A 21,195-nucleotide genomic window follows, 5' to 3' on the forward strand; every position below is an offset into this window, starting at 1 on the left:
AAAGCACTTCTCATTCTTTTCTCCCAGAAAAATGCGAAGCATTGATTCTTACAAACATCCAGGGGTTCCTTCTAGTATCATAAGGTCACTTTTGTATTATTAACATTTTTCTTAAGTTTTTTTCTCATCTAAACAGTTTGTTTTCAAGCTTTTTACATTCCACAATATTGAGGGACTATACATATGTTTAAAAATGTAACAGTTTACAAAAAATTATCTTGTTATGATATTTGTGAAATTGTTTTTATTTGCATCAATGTAAAATTAAGAACATTAAAATTGTGTTAACAATAATTTAAATTAAAATATTTTAAAAAGTAAAGGCACAAAAACATGTAATCTACAGATAAATAGGCATATTTAAATTTATGTATATTTTACATACCCCTTCATTAGCTAGAAAATGTTAGACTTACTATACCACAAGTTGAAACTGTGTGTGTAGATATATATATATTCACTATGATGAATATGATTATTTTAATCTATTCACTCTAAACTATATGTATGTTGAAAATGCATATTTTGGATATTGTAAATGAGAATTACACAGCCTTGAAAACTGTCTTCAAATAAAAGATTGAAACATACTAGGGGACTCCAATTTAATCCCATCAAGGTGGCATGTACCAATGCCATCTCACTAGTCCAAGTGATCAATTTCAGTTCACAATTGATCATAATGAAAGGACTAAGAGTCAAAGGGAGCACATAAGCAAGTCTAGTACCTGCTAACACTAACCGATAGAATAAATAAAGGGGAGTGTGATCCAACATGGGAAGTGAGATACTCAGCAGACTCATAGAATGGCAGATGTCCTAAATAGCACTCTGGCCTCAGAATCAGCCCTAAAGGCATTCCGATCTGGCTGAAAAGCCCATGAGAGTATTTCAGGCATGGAAAGCCAAGACACTCTGGCAAAAGATCTCTGTGAGTGAGATCTCAGTGGAAAGAACAGGTCTTCAAAGAAGGAGGTACCTTTCTCTGAAGGGAGGAGAGAACCTCCACTTTGACTATGACCTTGTCTAAACAAAATAAGAGTCGGAGAACTCAGAGGGCTTCCATAGCCTTGGAAACTCATGACTGGAGCATAGGGAGATTACTGATGCCATAGACAGGAGTGTCAATTGGTAAAGTCAACAACAGGAGTCACTGTGCACTTACTCCTCATGTAGGATCTCTATCCTTAATGTGCTGTGCATTGAGATTTAATGCTATAATGAGTACTCAAACAATATATTTCACTTTGTGTTTCTATGGGGGTGCAAACTGTTGAAATCTTTACTTAATGCATACTAAACTAATCCTCTGTAAAAAAAAAAAAAAAAAAAAAAAAAAAAAAAAAAAAAAGAAAAGAAAAGAAAAGAAACTATCAACTCCCAACGTGACTCTCACTGGGATTAAACATGACAATAGGTCTGATCTGATTTCATCATCATTAAAAAAAAAATCATCTATTATTTTTCACTTTATGTTTCTGTGTGGGAGCAAACTGTTGAAATCCTTACTTAATGTATACTAAGCTGATCTTCTGTATATTAAGATAATCAAAAATGAATCTTGATGTGAATGGAAGGGGAGAGGGAGTGGGAAAGGGGAGGGTTGTGGGTGGGAGGGACGGTATGGGGGGGAAGCCATAGTAATCCATCATTCGTACTTTGGAAACTTATATTCATTAAATAAAAGTTAAAAAAAAATAAAAAAAAAGATTGAAACAGTCTATTTACTTTGATATGATCTTCATCATTGTGCTGTGCACTTTTAGCTTTGCTGTTTCCTCTTCACCTTGTGCTGTGGACTGAATTTTTGTGTCCCTCAAAAAATTTATATGTTGAATGGGATTCACTGTACACTTGCTTCCCATGTAGGATCTCTGTTCTTCCGCTTTTTTTTTTTTTTTTTTTTTTTGAAAGGCAGAGTTAGACAGTGAGAGAGAGAGACAGAAAGATCTTCCTTCTGTTGGTTCACCCCCCAAATGGCTGCCACGGCCAGCACGCTGCGTTGATCCAAAGCCAGGAGCCAGGTGCTTCCTCCTGGTCTCCCATGCAGATGCAGGGCCCAAGGATTTGGGCCGTCCTCTATTGCCTTCCCAGGCCACAGCAGAGAGCTGGACTGGAAGAGGAGCAGCCAGGACAGAATCTGGCGCCCCAACCGGGACTAGAACCCGGGGTGCCAGTGCTGCAGGCAGAGGATTATCCTGTTGAGGCGTGGTGCCGGCCAGGATTTTTTTTTTTTTTTTTTTTTTTGACAAGCAGAGTTAGACAGTGTGAGAGAGAGAGAGAGACAGAGAGAAAGGTCTTCCTTCTGTTGGTTCACCCCCCAAACGGTTGCCACGGCTGGCGCGCTGTGCCGATCCGAAGCCAGGAGCCAGATGCTTCCTCCTAGTCTCCCATGCGGGTGCAGGACCCAAGGACCTGGGCCATCCTCCACTGCTTTCCCGTGCCACAGCAGAGAGCTGGACTGGAAGAGGAGCAGCCGGGACAGAATCTGGCGCCCCGACCGGGAGTAGAACCTGGGCTGCCGGCACTGCAGGTGGAGGATTAGCCTATTGAGCTGCGGTGCTGGCCAATCTCTGTTCTTAATGTGTTGTACCATGCAAATTAACGGTAAAACTACTACTCAAACAGTACTTTATACTTTGTGTATCTGTGTGGGGGAAAACTGATGAAATCTTTATTTAGTATGTAGCAAGTTGATCTTCTGTATATAGATAATTGAAAATGAATTTTGATGAAGAATGGGATGGGAGAGGGAGTGGGGGATGGGATGGTTGAGGGTGGGAGGGAGGTTATGGTGCGAAAAGCCACTATAATCCAAAAGTTGTACTTTGGAAATTTATATTTATTAAATAAAAGTTTTAAAAATTATATGTTCAAGGCTAATCCACAATGTAATAGAATTTGTAGGTGGAGAATTTGTAGGTGGTTAGCATTGAGAGGGGAACGAACCCTCATTAATAGGGTAAATATTTTTTTTAAATATTACTTATTTGAAAGGCAAAGTTAAAGAAAGAAGAAGAGAGGGGGAGAGGGAGAAAAGTATAGAGGGAGAGAGAGGGAAAGAGCTTATCTTGTTCACTCCCTGGATGGCCACAATGACCAGTGCTGGGGCCAGGCTGAAGGCAGGAGCCAGGAGCCAGGAGCCAGGAGCTTTTTCTAGGCTTCCCATATGGACAAACAGGGGACCAACTACTTGGGCCATATTATGCTGTTTTTCCCTGGCTGTTAGCAGGGAGCTGGTTTGGAAGTGGAAAAGTGAACTGTTCCAGGCACCTTTATGGGATTCAGACATCACAGGTGGCAGTCTTATGGGATTCGGACATCGTAGGTAGAGTGCTGGCTCTGGGATAAGTACTCTTGCAGGGAAAAAGAGAGAGAGATGAGAGAGATGAGAGACATAGAGATAGATATATGAGAGAGAGAGAGAGAGAATTTTTTCTTTTCAAATGGAAGGATACAAGAAGGATGCCATTGCTAAGACAAGAAAAACACTCTCTCTATGAAACTACCAGGAAATAGATCCTCCAGAACTGTGATAAATAAATATGGTCGTTTAAGTCACTCAGTCTATGATATTTTTGTTGTAACTGCACTGACTAAGACACCCTGCCTTGCCATTGTGTTGTTGACTGTCGAAAGAAGAGTCCCCTCACAGAAAATGGCATTCTTCTTTTATGGAAGGGATAATAGAAGGAAAGTCTCTTTAAAAATGGTACAGTGGAGCTGAAATTTAAGCTGTGTGATAGTCACAGAGATATAGAGTATATGTTGATAAAATAATTCTATATAAGATCTGGGATTCTTACTAGGTCTTTATAATTAATTTTAAAGAAGATTTTGATGTATAAAAATGTGTTATAGCCTTTGCTAACATGTTGGCCTTCTTTATGTTTACAGTAACAAGTTGACAAAATACCTGCATTAACATTTTTGAACTTGCCTCTCTCTGTAATTGGGATGTGGTATTCGCCGTATGGTAGTCTTTCCAGGCTATGTCTTAGAGGTTACCCCTAAGAAAATACTTTTCTTTCAGCCAATTTAAATTAGCTGCTAATGCTCTTCACTCTGTTCAACTTAGTTGTGTTCATTCTCTCTGGGATTGTACTATGAGTCACTGGTTCACTGTAATTCTTCTTGTTAGTTTATTAGGTTCCCTAAGTGTAGGTGTCTCGATTTAGTTCTCACAGTATTCCTGATGTCTATAAGGAAGACTTGTTAAGGTATGTCATTGATAAATACTTTGTTATATGAATTAGTTTACTAAAAGAAGTTATGGTTAAAAGCAGTAAACTATTCTATATGATAAACAATCTGATTCTCTTGGTATTTTTAGTCTTTCAGATTTCAAACTCAGTTTTCAGTGCTTTGTAAGAGTCATTATTCCTCTCTAGTTACTGCTTTTTAATCTTCCTTGGGAACCTAAAGAGAGGGTGTCAAGAAGCATATGATTGGGAGATTTTGGTGGTGAGACAAAAGTGCAAAAATCTCTCTCACATTGTTATTTGAGCTTGCCCCCTCTATGTACACTGTTGTATTCAAATTTTAATGATCTGTTATTTATAAACCATACATGATTGCCATGACTACCACTTCATGATGAAGTTGTGTGCAGTAACTGTCTCTACCAATTTATGAAACCTTAAAATTAGAGGAAGACAAAATCTAATGAGACTCACAGGTCATACATATGATGTTTCACTGATTTGCTTGTGAGCATACAGAATACCCAATGTTATTCACATATACATAGTCTTTGTATAACAATAGATTTTCAGTTTTTAAAAATTATAAATTCAATGTAATTCTGCTTATTTTTTAATTTTAATTTTTAACTCATTTTAACAGAATCAATGTGCATTTTAGCTACAATTGTAAGAACATAATGATATTGCCTTCCTCCCTCTCTCCCTGCATTCCTCTCTCCTCCCACATTTCTTAATTTTTATTTTTTCTGTCATTTTTTAGTTTTTGAGATACTGTGTTTTAACTTATATTACAGTAAAAAGGCTAAATACTTCATTGGATAAGAAGTTTAACAAGTAAAAAGCAAAAATACCCTGGTTTAGTGGGGATACAGACAATGACCATAAAAAATAATTGAATGGGAAAATGATCGTTTCACCCATTACTCTAAGTAAACTTTGGGATGCTCACAGAGCATTAAAGCTATAGTAGCATACCATTCTTAACAATGGGTTTGACAAAGGTATAAAACAGCATTTTACAAAACTATATTTGCAGTATTTGTTTGTTTTTAAATTTTATCTCCACCATATAAGGTAGAACATGCAGTATTTGATTTTCAGTTTTTTTTAAAAAGATTAATTTATATATTTGAAAAGAATGGTGGAAGGGATAGGGAGAGAAAGTGAGTGAGACAGGGAGAGAGATCTCATTTGCTGGCCAGGTCGGAGTCAGGAATTCCCACGTGCGCGGCGGGGACCCACCTACTTGAGCTATTATGTGCCATCTCCCGCTATTCGCACCAACAGAATGCTGGAATCAGGAGTGGGGCTAGACCTTGAATATAGGCACTCTGATATGGGAAGCAAGTATTTAAAGCAATATCTTGACTGCTATGCCAAATGTCAGCCCCGATTTTATATTATCAAAAAGGATCAAAGACCTAAATGTAAATCTAATATCCGTGAAAATACTAGAAAAAAATAGTGGAAACACTTCAAGATGTTGGCATAGGTAATGATTATTTTGGATATGATGAGATTATATCAAACTATGCAGCGACTGTACAGCAAAGGAAAAATTAACAAACTGAAGAGACAACAGACATAATGAGAGAAAATATTTTCCTACTACTAATCAACAACATAATATCCAGAATATAAAAGGAACTAAAAAAAACTCAATAACAAAATAATAACTCAATTAAAATGGAACAAAATATATCTTTCTCAAAGTAGATTCAAATGACCAACAAATTTGTGATAAATGGTCAACATCATTATCCATAAGGGGAATGCCAGTCAAAATCACAATGAGATATAACTTCACCCCAGTTAGAATGGTAGATATAAATTAAGAAATAACAAATACTGGTGAGATGGTGCAAAAATAGCACTTTACCCACTCTTTTAGGAAATTAATGCAATCATTATGAAAAATAGCTTGGGATTCCAAAAAAAAAAAAAAAAACAAACCTGAAAGTAGATCTGCTATATGATGCAGCTATCCCAGTTCTTGTAAATACCCAAATGAAATGAAATTACAATATCATGGAACTGCTTACAATCTCATGTTTGCTTCAGTATTTATAATAGCAAGAAATGGAATCAACCAAGATATCCAAGAGGTCATATCTTCTACGCTTAAAATGCCTGTGCCATATATGGAGTGCCCAACATTGGATTCCTAGCTCTAGCTTCTGACTCCAGATTTCTACCAATGCAGATCCTGAGGCAGCAATAAGGAGTCAATTAGATTCCTTCCACCCATGTGGGAGACCTGGATTGTGTTCTTTGCTCCTGGCCTTACCCTAGTTACTGAGGGCATTTGAGGAGTGAACTAATGATGGGAACTCTGTCAATCTCTTTTTCCTTCAATAAATAAAAAACTTAAAATTTATGAAAATTAAAAATTAAGTAAAAAATCAAATATCCATTAGTGGATGAATGGATAAAAATTATATGTGAAATATTATTCAGTGATACAATAGAATATCATCAGTAATGATATCCTATCATGAACAGCAAAATCACAGGAACCAGAGGACATTATATTAAGTAGAGTAAGTCAGACACAGAAAGACAAATGTCACACATTCTAATTTTATATTAATGTGTAGTTTTTGAAAAAGTCATAGCAATATATTCTATAGACAAAAAATTCTAACTTAGCCCTGAAAACAAAATTTTTCCAATTAAAAATACCAACCACAAAACAGAGTGTCTTTTTTCTCTCTAATGTTGCAAGCCCAGAAAACACTCTAGCTGGCCTTAATGATCAGGACACATGGTTCCCATCATTGTTTAGTACATAACATCATTCTTCAAAGGCACTCTAGATATGTGATATCACTTGTACCCCACTAAAGTCCCAGTTACTATGCCTCACCACCATAATTTCATTCATTGATTCGCTCTCAAAATGATGGTCTTAAAGCCCATTTGTTTTATCTAAGCCACATTACCACAATAGCTTTTGTTGCAGAAGTCACTTAACAGAGGCCATCACTAAAGCGTTATAGTGCAATGGACATTTGTATAGACTCGTACTCAATCCTCCTGTGAATCAATACTACAAACAATTGATTTCAACTATTTTTCAGTTGTAAAAACATAATACTTAGTTCTTCAGTTTGTGATTACTTCTTTTTAATTCAGTCTTTCCATTTCCTAATGTTAGTAACAAACAACCTATCTATCAAGCCTGATTTATTTAAATTTGAATTTCAAATATCCTATTTAGCATATATTTTTATTTTTTCCTGGTTATTTATACATATGGCTTTTAAGCTTTTTCTTAGTTTTTTATGACAGAATATTGCCACTTATAAAGAATAGCCTATGATTTCCAAAGTAGTTTATGTGTAATCCTAATCTAGTAGCCTGCTCTCTAGCCTTACTTGTGAGTGTAAACACAATACTGTTAAATCACAAAATCAGTGGTTCTTTTCAGAAGAGGAAGAAACACATTACAAGGTTTTATTGACATAATTACTGTTGAATGATATTTGATTAATAAATATGTATGTGTAATTTTGTGATTATACAGAACTAGAATACTAGGTTTAATACAATTATTTCTGCTTAGAAATGCTTGACTTAAAATTTTGGCTGAAGTTATGTATCTCCAAATCCATGATTCATGAAGCCCAAATGACTCTTATTTTAGAAAACAGTATACTAGAGTTCTAAAATTATATTTTAAAGTGCGAAATGGCAAGAAAGAAATGTTATAATAGGAACTTCACCTCTTTTCCCAGTGTAACACTACTAATATTCCTTAAAATAAATGGCTTTTAACCATTTTCTATATCTGTAAATTTTTCGCTCCTAAAAACTGAAGTTATCCAGGGGCTCATGCTGTGGCGCCGGCATCCTATAACGACATTTGTTCATGTCCGGTGTCCCAGCTGTTCCTGTTCCATACAGCTCTCTGCTTGTTGGCTGGGAAAGCAGCAGAAGAGCGCCCAAGACTTGGGCCCCTGCACCAGGTTGGAGACCTGGAAGAAACTCCTGGCTCCTGGCTTTGGACAGGCCTAGCATCCTGCTGTTGCAGGCATTTGGGGAGTGAATCAGCAGAGGGAAGTCCTTTCTCTCTGTGGCTCCCTCTCTCTGTCTGTAACTATTACCTCTCAAATAAATCAATAAATCTTAAAACAAAATTAAGTATCCTTTTGTATTTCATTTAATACTTTTTTTTGGTTGGTTCAATTTCCTTTGCCCAGCCTATATATATATATATATATATATATATATATATATATATATTCCTGCTCTTATTTTTACTAGTTTTCCATATTTAAAACTGTTAATGAGAATTCTCTGTTGATACAGTCATTGTAAAATTTAATTAAAAAATAGCCGAAGAACTTCACACTTATGGCTTAACCTCGTATTTAGTTTTTTAAAATTTTATATTTGAGTGATCCGTTTTCCATCCTCCTGCAGCCATTGCTGAAGTGAACGCTGATGATGATACATCTAATTTCAAGTACCCTGGATCAGTATGTTAGTTCTATGGATGAGAGAAAAAGAGAGGTAAATACCCGGGTTCATTAATTAAAGTTCCATTTAGCTATATTTGTATGTAGTATAAAATTTATGCATCTTTGGATTAACTGCTTTGTTGCTTTCTGCTGGAGACAAATGCCAGATCCACTCTGTTCTGTAGTCTTCTGATAATATTCTAATTTCTTGGACATTTGCCTCAGATTTTTCCTTCTAAAATTCACTAATACCAATGACCGTAGACTTACTGAGTAGTTTTTCAAGGGATACTCACATTTTGAAAGTTTTGTTACTTGATAAGCTTGTGAATTCTTTGGTTTATTTCATTCTGTCATCACTGTTATTCCATCTCTTTTATATTTTCTAATAATTTTTGATGATAAAAAAGTTGGAGGAGTAGAGTTTCCTAAAAGATTCTGAAATTATTCTTATTTTTTAGTAACATTTAAATTCGAATCTGATTAAGGGTATAAGAATTAGTAAGTTCAGGTGGTAAATTAGCCATTCTATTCCAAAAGTCCTGTACCATTTTCTACCTGTTTACTTCCTTCAATACAGTTACTCTGGCTCTCCAGACCTATGCAGATGTTTAAACCTCAAAGTCTTATGCTAACAATTAATTGTTAATGTCTAATTATGGTAACACTAAAGAAGCACAAATGGGAGGTCTTTAGGTCATTGGAACTTGTTCTTGAAAGGTAGTGCTGGAATGAGCATGGGTTATTTAAATTGAGTTTGGCCTAGCTTCTCTCTGTTTTGCTATGAGATTGTTCCTTTGCACCATGTGATCTTTTCTCTGCACCTACTACACCAGTACCAGCTTCCACCAGGTGCTAGACTAATAGAGCCAACCAATTCTGATTGTGAACCTCCAAATAGTAAGCCATAACCAATTTTTTCTTTCTCAAGAAGCTCCTCCCTGATAATTTAAAGTAATAAAAACTAACTAATACAGATATCAATAATTCCTACATTTAATAAAAATGCATCCAAATATATTCATAATTATACATACTAATAACAACAAGATATACTATTTATAATTTATTTATAAGTATATATTTATAAAACAATAAATGAGTTATTATTTTATTTTGTATAGTATTTACCAGTCATTTAAAAATATTGTTTGAAAGTCAAGTCACTGTAATGTAGCTTATACATAAAATATGTATTATTTATTATGTGTTGACAGGTTATTTACCTATGCAAGTCATCATCGATAAGCTGGAACCCTGCTGTCCTACTGGAGTTGGTATGAAATCAATATCTTTAACTATTTTGATATGCTTTTACTGTTCGGAGTTGGATATTTTTAGGGGCAAAGTGATTTTCAATATATATGCAAAATAAAGGAGCACATTCAATTAGAATTTCAAATCTTAGTGCCTGGAAATCCTTAGTATCTGTTTTTGTTAGTGTTATTGTTTCTAGTTTTTCCTTTCTTTTTATCTTGAATAGATAGTGAGACACTATCTATTTTTCTTGATGGAATTAGAACAGGGGGACTTGTCTAAATTGTGTGAAATTTAGAACAGGGGGACTTGTCTGAATTGTGTATATAAAGGTAGATTCAAGCAAAAGTTTGAATTTTCTTGACTGAATTATAGTATTGTGGTGACAAAATTGAGCAATTTCAATAATCATAAGTTCATAAGGTTATTTTGAAAACCAAGAAAGCAATATAAAATACATGCTACACAAGAATACACCCTGAAATTTTGGTATCAGAACATAATGACCTCAAAGATATATTCTAAATCTCTAATCCAACAACTCGAGAATTTTAGATCTAGTATTCTGCAAGAGTGTATAAATTAGCTCATATCAAGCAAAAAAAAATTTTAATGTCAGCTGCTGGCTAATATCTTATACATAAATTTTCTATTTGGAGAAAAATCATAGAATTGAGGAAGTCTAAGCATGCTAACATTTTCTACTGAGAAAGAGTACAAGAAGTCTACATCCATTTACTAAGAAATATGCATACACATGAAACAATATTTCACTTTCATTTGATTTGTGTATAAAAATATTATCTAAAGGTGTAAAACATAAGACTAATGTATATCTTATATGAATATGTGCACATTGGCCTCAGACTTCATTCATGAGATTAGATTGAGGAGACATAAGTTTGTGGATTATTGTTGACTGTATTCTAATAGGTACATAAACTTCTTCTGTGTGTATACACTAACAATGAAGTCAAAGGAATATAATAAAAAGAAGAGGTGTCATATGCAAAAATGATTTAATAGACGATATAGAGTATAACTAAATGTATTGATTGGTTAAGTCTAATAATATAAAATATAGGCTGGTTTTATCTCATGAATTCAATTAATAGAAAACTATGCATATTCTGGATTCTATTTGATGTGTTGAAAAAAACATAAGATTTAGACATATTCAGCAATTTAATAGCCTAATGCCTATCTATATTAGCTATCAGTAATCTACAAGAAATAAGTCTAAAGCCACAAACTTTTCACCAACCATGCCACCTCAGGGAATATACCAAAAGGAAATGAAATCAGCATATGAAAGTGTTATCTGTACTCCCATGTTTGTAGCAGCACAATTTACTATAGCTAAGATATGGAATCAACCCAGATGTCCATCAACTGATGATTGATAAGTAAAATGTGGTACATACACATGATGGAATACTTCTCAGCCATAAAAATTAATGAAAACTTGGCTTTTGTAAAAAAAAAAAAAAAAAGGGGGCTGCTACTGCAGACCATTATGTTTAGTGAAATAAACCAGACCCAAAAAGAAAAATACCATGTTTTCACTAGTTGTAGCTAATACAGAGGATACAAAAAACTCTTAATGTATATTGAGCTAAACTGACATATTGTGATTTGATTGTTGTCTATAACACTTGTCTTTACATAGAATAGTGGTCTATAAACCTTTTACTTGTACAGCTCTTTGTTTAGAGGGGTGTTGAGTCTATGATCATAAAGTAAATTGAGAGTATGTTATTTAAAAAAAAAAGAAAAAAAAGGAGAAGAAGGAAGGAATAGTGAGGAGGACAAATATTGTATTCTTGGAATCATCTCTATGAAATTCATGAACTACATTCTCTTTATTAATAAATAAAATACTCAAAAAATAAATGAAATCTATCCAAAGAAAAAAATTAATTTCTTTTTTCCTTTGGATAGATTTCATTTATTTTTTGAGGAAGGAACAATTCATTTTATATCATTTTTTCACTTTTTGTCATCCCCAAATGTGAAGTCACAAAAGCCAGGAAGTCCTTGCTGAGCCTGCCCCAGCTTTATTGAACACCTTGGATATTGTCCCCACCATGATTCCAGTGTGCCCTGGCTTTGACGCGTTTGTACACCCACTGGCACCTTGAACAGTCAAAAGTATCCCTTCTGAGCCTTCTGAGCCCTGATTTTGTTGAGTGCCTTGGTCTGTAGTTTAATTGCAACCCAGGCCTTCCTTGGCTTTAGTAAATGCGGTTGGCAGCATTCATTCACCTACACAACAGCAAAGTGATTCCTCTGCCTGAGCCTGTTCCAGTTTGGGTGAGTTCCTTGGACTCTGGCTCCAATACAGTTTCTTATCCAAACCCACCCTGCCTTAGTGGATAAAAGGCAGCTGCATACACATGCCTCACATATAGGTCTAGCACTACAACCACCTCAGTCACCACTATTGGGATGTGAAAGCCCTGCTGGAACTGAGAGCCCTCCACGCATTCTCCTGCTGCCACTCTCACAGCCCCTGGAAGGCGATACTGACACTTCAGCATCCTTCTGGAACTAAAGTCAGATTAGCCTATCAAACTAACACCAAAAGTCATGCCATCAAAGAAAACTTTTGAATCCCCTAACCACCTTTCAAAAGCAAGAGACAACTTATTCATTAGATATGCAACTGTCTAGTAGGATACAAGACATGAAAATGAAATGCATTATGACACACCAAAAGGAACTTGATAATGTTTTGATATCAGACTTAACAGAAAGAGATTGGTCAATTATCTCAGAAAGAATTTAGTATAATGATTATAAGGATACTCAAAGAAATAGATAGGGATACAGATAGATAATCAAGTGAAATTAGAAAATCAATTCTTCACATAAATGAGAAATTTAGCAAAGAGATAGATACCTTGAAAAAGAATCAGACAAAAATCTTAGAAATGAACAACTGAGTAAATCTAATAAAATTGCAATGCAAAACCTCAACAACAGACTAGAGCAAACAGAAAGAAAATCTGAATCAAGAGACAGGTTTTTAGAAATATTCCATTCAGACAAAAAAACAAAACAAAACAAAACAAAATAAAATAAAGATAGCTTCAGAGACCTTTGGGGTATCTTTAACCAAGTAACATTTAGAATTTGAAATTACTCAGGGAGAGAAGAGTAAAAACATGGGTAACTTATTCCGTGAAACAATAGCTGAGAACTTCCCCCATCTGGGGAAAATGAACATTCAAGAACAGGAGGACCATAGGATCCAAAAAAAGACATGACCAGTGAAGATTCTCATTATGACATATTATGGCCAAAATCTCTAAAGTATAACACACACAGAGAGTATTTCAAACTCTGTGAAAAGTCCCAAGTCACTTTTAAGGGAAATGTACTTAGAAAAACAGCAGAGTTTTCAATAGAAATCTTACAGGACAGAAGGGAACAGAACGATATATTCTAAGGTCTGAAAGAAAAAACTGCCAATAAAGAATACTTTATACAGTGAAGCTATCTTTCACAGATAAAGAAAAGTTAGGACACACAAAATTTGAAGGACTTCATCACATCAGATAAGCCTTGAAAAAGATGCATAAGAGATCACTATATGCAGAAATAAATTAAGATAACCACTATGATGAAAACATGTAATAGTACAAGCAAGAGTCACCAGAAAAAGAACAAAAATATTCAAAATAAAAATAAGATTTTTAAATGATAGCAGTAAGTCATTACTTATCAGTAATAACTTTGAATTTAAAATCTCTAAATCTCACAATTAAAAGGTAGAGACTGAATGGGTTGAAAAAAAAAAAAAAGAATGAGATCCATTGATATACTGCCTACAAAAACTTACTCCACCAGAACACATACATACATGCACACACACACACACACAGATTCATAGTGAAAGAAAAGAAAAAAAATTCTATGCTATACCAATAGTTATAGCAGGACTTTGAGATGAAAACAGTAAAAAGAGACAAAGGTGGTCACTATACAATGATAAAGTATCAATTCAACAGGAAAATATGGTGATCTTAAATGTATATTCAGTTAATTCTAGAGCACCCAAATGGATGAAATTATAGACCATTATGTTCAGTGAAATAAACCAGACACCGAAAGATAAATTTCACATGTCCTTTCTCACATGTGGAAGTTTAGAAAAATAGATCAGCAGTTAGGGTGCTGATTCTTAGAGGCTGAAAAGGGTGGGGCAAGTAAAAATGAAGGCATTTGGATAATGGGTACCCAAACACTCTGATGGAAATAACTAGGTCTAGTCTTCCACAGTACACTGTGGTGAATATAGTTCATGACAACATACTACAACCTCTATAAAGATTTGGAAAAAAGGATAAAGAAAATGAAAGAATGATATATTCATGCTATGTATATGTGTTCAACTGTTTTACTGTACCCCATAAAGTTTGCAAGTGTTACGTGTTCATTTCAAAAGCCAAGAAAAATAAAAATTTAAATAATCACATTAATGATGGACAGAGGAAGCTGATTAAATGGAATCCATCCTTATCAATACAAATATTTATGAATGAAATTATATGGGCCGGCCCCATGGCTCAATAGGCTAATCCTCCGCCTTGCGGCACTGGCACACCGGGTTCTGGTCCTGGTCGGGGCGCCGAATTCTGTCCCTGTTGCCCCTCTTCCAGGCCAGCTCTCTGTTGTGGCCAGGGAGTGCAGTGGAGGATGGCCCAAGTGCTTGGGCCCTGCACCCCATGGGAGACCAGGAGAAGCACCTGGCTCCTGCCTTCGGATCAGCGCGTTGCGCCGGCCGCGGCATGCCGGCCGCAGCGGCCATTGGAGGGTGAACCAACAGCAAAGGAAGACCTTTCTCTCTGTCTCTCTTTCTCTGTCCACTCTGCCTGTAAAAAGAAAAAAAAAAGAAATTATATGTTTTTAGGTCTGATGTTGTGAAACACTGGGGTAAGCTGGCATGTGACACTGACATTCCATATTAGCACAAGTTTGGGACCCAGATGCTTTGCTTCAGATTCGGCTCCCTGATAACAGGTCTGGGAAAGTAACAGAAGATGGCCTAAGTGCCATGCATGTAGGAGCTCAGAACAGGGTTATTGGCTCCTAGCTTCAGATTGGCACAACCCTAACTGCTGTAGCCATTTGCGGAGTGAACCAGCAGATGGAAGATGTCTCTCTGACTCTGGCTCTGTCTCTCTCTCTCTTACTTTCTCAGTCTACCTTTCAATTAAACAAATTACTCTGTTAAAAATATATATTTGCAAAAATGACTAGTAGTTATGGCAAACTTGGTTATCTTGCAATGGATACCTGGGGCTCACGATGTTTGAAGCAAGATGTTAGGGGGAAGATGAGTAGAATGGAAAGAAGGTGAAAACAGAATTAGGAAATGACTCTTCGCTCTCATACAGTGCAAGTTGGAAAAGGAGAAATACATATGTAGGTAAACAAAAAATGAATCATTACTGTCCAATTATTTTGAGTGTAATTGCCAAAAGCACAGTATAGGCATTATTGGTTAGGCTTACTTACGAAAGGAGTAAATTCGTTGAGGATGTGTGGACCAGATTTTTTAGTGGAAGTGTTAGAGTTGAACTCAATGCAATGGTTTCTTAGCACTTTAATATGTAAAGAAGGAAAGGACAGAATTCCAGCTGAAGAATTTAAGATAGAGAACTATGAAAGGAAAAGATGTTGAGACAGGTTTGCCTTGGAGAGTAATGGCAAGAGATAAATTTAAGAAGACAGATCCGCAAGTTATGTATTTGGTAGTTTTGGCTTCTGTTTCACTGATATTTATGTTAAACTCCTGATGATTTCTTTTGTCAGAAGGGTCTTTATTCGATTGCAAACTTTTTTGTTTACATTTTTTTAGATTTTATTTATTTATTTGAGAGGTAGAGTTAGAGACAAAGGGAGCAACAGAGAGAAAGGTCTTCCATCCACTGGTTCACTCCCCAAATGGTCACAAGGCAGATCCAAAGCCAGGAGCTAGGAGCTTCTTCTGGGTCTCCAACTTGGTTGCAGGGGCCCAAGGACTTTGGCCATCTTCTGCTGCTTTCCCAGCCAGATACGAAACTGGTGCCCATATGCGATGCTAGAGCCACAGGTTGAGTCAGCCTACTACACCACAGCACTGCCAGTACCTTCTTTGCTTTTGAAGGGTATAGAGAGAGAGAGAGAGAGAGAGAGAGAGAGAGAGAGACTGACTGCTGGTTAACTTACCAAATGGCTATAATGGCCTGAGCTGGACCAGGCTGAAGCCAGCACTCAGAACACTATTCAGGTGTCCCACATGGGTACCAGGGGCCCAAACACTCAGACCATCCTTCACTGCTTTTTAAGGTTTCATGAGCAGGGAGCTAGGTATGAAGCAGAACAGTGGAGACTGAACTGGCTCCCATATGGGATGCTGAAATATGGCAGGTGCAGCCCAACCCTCTGCACCAGAATCCAGACTCAGTGTGCAAGTTTATTGAAAGCAAGGGCAGTATCTTTCAAAAATTATCTGTATGCTTCACAGCACTTGTAAATTAAACTGCAAATAACTGGTGCTTGATGTCTGACTTTCTCAGAAAGGAATATGAATGGAGTCAAAGGTTGAAGTTTATTTGTCTGAGTAATGCTTCCCTGGAAAAATCATCTTGCATTTAGTTCAGTTTTGTAATTTCTGCTTCACGGGTATGTGGAATAATCTTTGCTCTTTCCTCTATCAGCCTTTTCTCTAATTTTTCTCTAGATTCTAAAAAGTCATCATATGATTGCAATAAATTCCTATTTTGCTTAAGTTAGTGACAGTTTCTGCTTATTAGAAAAAGGTGACCCAGTAGATGACTGCAACATACATATATGAGACATTTCATAGTCTGTGGCTTCTTCCCTGGATAACCAAGCTAAATTAAACCAACACAGCAATATTTTCTGTTCCAGAGAGAACATTGTATTCAATATTAAAGAACAATGTGGGATTTAGGAAAAAAAACTAATGGCATGTTTGTGTGCATTAAATGAATGGCATATATAAATAGGTAATGATAAATAGCCTCTTTATATGCACAGAGACATATGAATAAAGTTAAAAAAAACTTCCTTTTCTTATATTCTTAATGAACACTTTACATGTTCTTAGCAACCAAAGAGAAAATTTCAAGACTGACTTTAATTGATACTATTAATTTATCAAATTCAGAATATAGAACTTATTTTCAGATCATTAAAAATTTAGTGTACAACTTTTATTAGCAACAGCAATGGTTATTCAAATTATTTCATTTGCTCAGGAATGAAAATTTACCATTTTCTGAATATTTCCTTTGATGAATAGGAGTGTTTATTTGTGATTCTCATTTATATCTTACTCTTCAATTATTGGTATAATATAAATGCATAATACATTTTATTTTTTCAAAAACTTATTTATTTATTTGAAAGTCAGAGTAACACAGAGAGAGGAGAGGAAGAGAGAGAGAGAGAGAGAGAGAGAGAGGGAGAGAGAGATCTTCCATCCAATGGTTCACCTCCCAGTTGGCTGCAAAGGGCGGAACTGCGCTGATCTGAAGCCGGGAGCCAGGAGCTTCTTCCAGGTCTCCCATGAGGGTGCAGGGGCCCAAGGACTTGGGTCATCTTCTATTGCTTTCCCAGGCCACAATAGAAAGCTGGATCTGAAGAGGAGCAGCCAGGACTAGAACCGGCGCCCATATGGGATGCCGGCACTTCAGGCCAGGGTGTTAACCCACTGCATCACAGCGCCGGCCTCAATAACGTATTTTCACAATGTAACTCGCTGGTAAGTGTAGCTTTTTAAGAACCATGTAATTAATCATTTTTCACTAGTATCTTGAAAAATCTCTCCTGAATATTTTTTCTATAGCTGGTGAAATGAATGGGATTGACAATAGCACTAATATTCAAAGAATGTGTAGAAATAATTTAAATTTCATATTATGCAAATAACATACACAAAATTTTATGCTGGCATTTTGCACAATATTTAATCCTAAGAATAACCATCAGTAAAGGCAGAAAGTCTTTGACAAATCCTTATTTTAGAGTAAATTTATCCTTTGAAGGAATTATTTTTTATTAATATAAAAAGAACAAATTTCATGTAGTTCATAGATACAATTCTGAGAATGTAATACTTCCCTCCTCCCTCCCTCCTTCTCTCTTTTCTTCTCTTTTCTCTCTCTTTCCTTCCTTCCTTCCTTCTTTCTTTCTTTTAAATTTGTTGCAACATATTTTTAAATTAAATTTGTAATCACAGGCTTAATCCTGCACTGAATGAAGAGTTCAACAAGTAAAAAAAAAAAAGACCACTGTTCTGCCAGAGAATAGACAAGGGCTATAAACAACAGTCTCTGACCATTCTGATCTTATTTCAGTTTGTTAAGGATTTGAAGCTCAACAATACCCTAATCCTGAATTTAGTTGTTAGCTTTCGCAACGTAAAAATAGGTTACTTTACCATTACTACGCAATACAGTTCAATCAGTTCGTTCAGCAATTGATTTTTTGCCCGAGTTAAATATGACAGTTAAAATGTCTTGGATGGCAAGCGATAACAAACCCTGACTACAGGTTGGCTTTTATCCAGGTAGTGCTCCTTTCTGTCTCTTCTCACCCAGGCAGATGGCAAGATGGATGCAGTACTTCTAGGCAACACTTCTATACATGCCAGAACCAAGTCAGGGAGCCATCCTTTCTTCATAGAAGGAGGACAGAAAAATAACATAAATTATAGCTTTGTTTTCATTAATCTTTCTTCATTCACAATGTTCGGATTCGTCAGTTAGACTTTAGATAACTCAGTGGGCCGCAGAATCACTGTGCCTGGCTTGAATGACTCAGGATTTACTCAAAGATTGGGGAAGAGTGGGTCATCTTTCCTTAAGTATAGGAAGGAGAAGTAGACACATAAACAAAACTAGTTACTTCTGAGTAGGTTGAAAGAGAGCAATGGATATTTGATAGATGATCAACACTCTGCCATACTAAGTTTATCTGTAATAAATAATATGTGAAATTATATTTAATTGAGCCTACTGATTATTCAATGTATGACCTCTTGTCATGCATACTTTCTTGTATTATATTTGCACATTTGTACCATTTGTTTTCCTCATTTTTATTTCCAGGAAGTGTTACTTCTAGAAAATATTAAATACGAGTAAAATGAAAACAAATCTTTGTTCCTGGGTTGGTTGAATTTGCTAGAGATGGGTCAGAAATGTGTTGCTGCATTGAAACTTTATCCATCAACAACTTTACACAAGATGAGGGATCTAGTGAGGAGCTCACAGTAGTAACTGTGGTGTAGAGAAACCCAATTAGTAATAATAATAATGGTAGGCTAATAGGTTATATTATAAAATCTAACTTATGCTATTATAGCTTTTCAAATTCAAAGATTTATAGGTCCTGGTAAGTTTGTATTTTTTAGGAGACCCACAGAACAGAATTTGACAACCACTCTTGTACAAAGTTAAAAATTCAAAATTTGAGATTAAAAAAAAGAAACAGACAGCATAGACAAAAACTAACACAAGGGACAAAGACATTGCTGCTAAATTATTCATTAGAGTACACAAAAGGAAAGAATGCCATTTGGTGAGTTATGAATTGGGTTCTGGTCTTGCATCTCCTACTAACTATGATTTGAAGAAAGTCATAACTCTCCCATGTAGTTCCGTAATCCCTAGGTGAAAGTGTTTTCTCATAAGAAACTTATGTGGTTAAATAGCTTACATTTGGTTCAGCTGTTAAGTCATTACTTGGGATGCCTGCATCCCATGCTAGAGAGCCTGCTTTGACTTCTGACTTCTCTCCTGATCCAACATCCTGTTAATGCACATTCTGGAAGATAGAAAATGATTGTTCAAATCCTTGGGTCTCTGTCACCCACGTAGGATACCAAATTGATGTTCAGTCTCCTGGCTTTGGCCTTGCTCATCCATGGTTATTGTAGACATTTGAGAAATGAAGCAGTAGATGGAACATCACTCTCTGTCTCTCTTTCAAATAAAAATAGAAAATAAAGAGGGTAAACTATTTTTAAACATTTTATTTTTACATAAGTTTAGATTTACAGAAGAATGCAAAGGTATAATGCAGAAGTGAATCTGACCCCACCTAACCCCAAAATTAGCACCTTATATAATTGTTATATAATCATCAAAGAAATTAACTGCATTACAATGCTGCTAACCTGTAGACTTTATTCATATTTCACAGGTTTTCCCACTAATGCCCTTTTTCTCTTCCCAGATCTAATCCTGAATTCCATAATGCTTTAGTCATGGTCATCATGACAAGGTTTTTTTGTTTGTTTGTTTTTTGTCTATGACCTCCTTATTTCTCATGACCTTGGCAATTATTGGGGTGGGCATTTGAGGTAGCGATGGAGATGCTGCTTGGGATGCCCACATCTGATATCAAATTGCCCCGGATTGAAGTCCTGATCCCACTCCAGATCCCAGCTTCCTGCTAATGAAATTATGGAAGGCAACCGATGCTCACACAAGTATCTGGGTTTCGGAAAGCCATGTGGTATGATTGGATCAATTTCTTAGCTTCTGATTTCAACATGACCTAGTCTGGTTGTTGGCAGTCATTTGGGAAATGAACCAGTGGATGGAGCATTTTTTATCTCTCTGCCTTTCAAATACGTTTTAAAAATATGTAGGTATTTAGTTACTGATTTTTTTAAACTTTTATTTAATGAATATAAATTTCCAGAGTACAGCTTATGCATTACAATGGCTTCCCCCCCCTAACGTCCCTCCCACCCGCAACCCTCCCCTTTCCCACTCCCTCTCGCCTTCCATTCACATCAAGATTCATTTTCGATTCTCTTTATATACAGAAGATCAGTTTAGCATACATTAAGTAAGGATTTCAACAGTTTGCTCCCACACAGAAACATAAAGTGAAAAATACTGCTTGAGTACTAGTTATAGCATTAAATCTCAATGTACAGCACACTAAGGACAAAGATCCTACATGAGGAGTAAGTGCACAGTGACTCCTGTTGTTGACTTAACAAATTGACACTCTTGTTTATGGCATCAGTAATCACCCTAGGCTCTTGTCATGAGCTGCCAAGGCTATGGAAGCCTTTTGAGTTCTCTGACTCTGATCATATTTAGACAAGGCCATGGTCAAAGTGGAAGTTCTCTCCTCCCTTCAGAGAAAGGTACCTCCTTTGATGACCCATTCTTTCCACTGGGATCTCACTCACAGAGATCTTTCATTTAGGTTTTTTTTTTTTTTTTTCCCCAGAG

This window comes from Oryctolagus cuniculus, chromosome 5 (genome assembly GCF_964237555.1).
Source record: "Oryctolagus cuniculus chromosome 5, mOryCun1.1, whole genome shotgun sequence".
NCBI lineage: Eukaryota > Metazoa > Chordata > Mammalia > Lagomorpha > Leporidae > Oryctolagus > Oryctolagus cuniculus.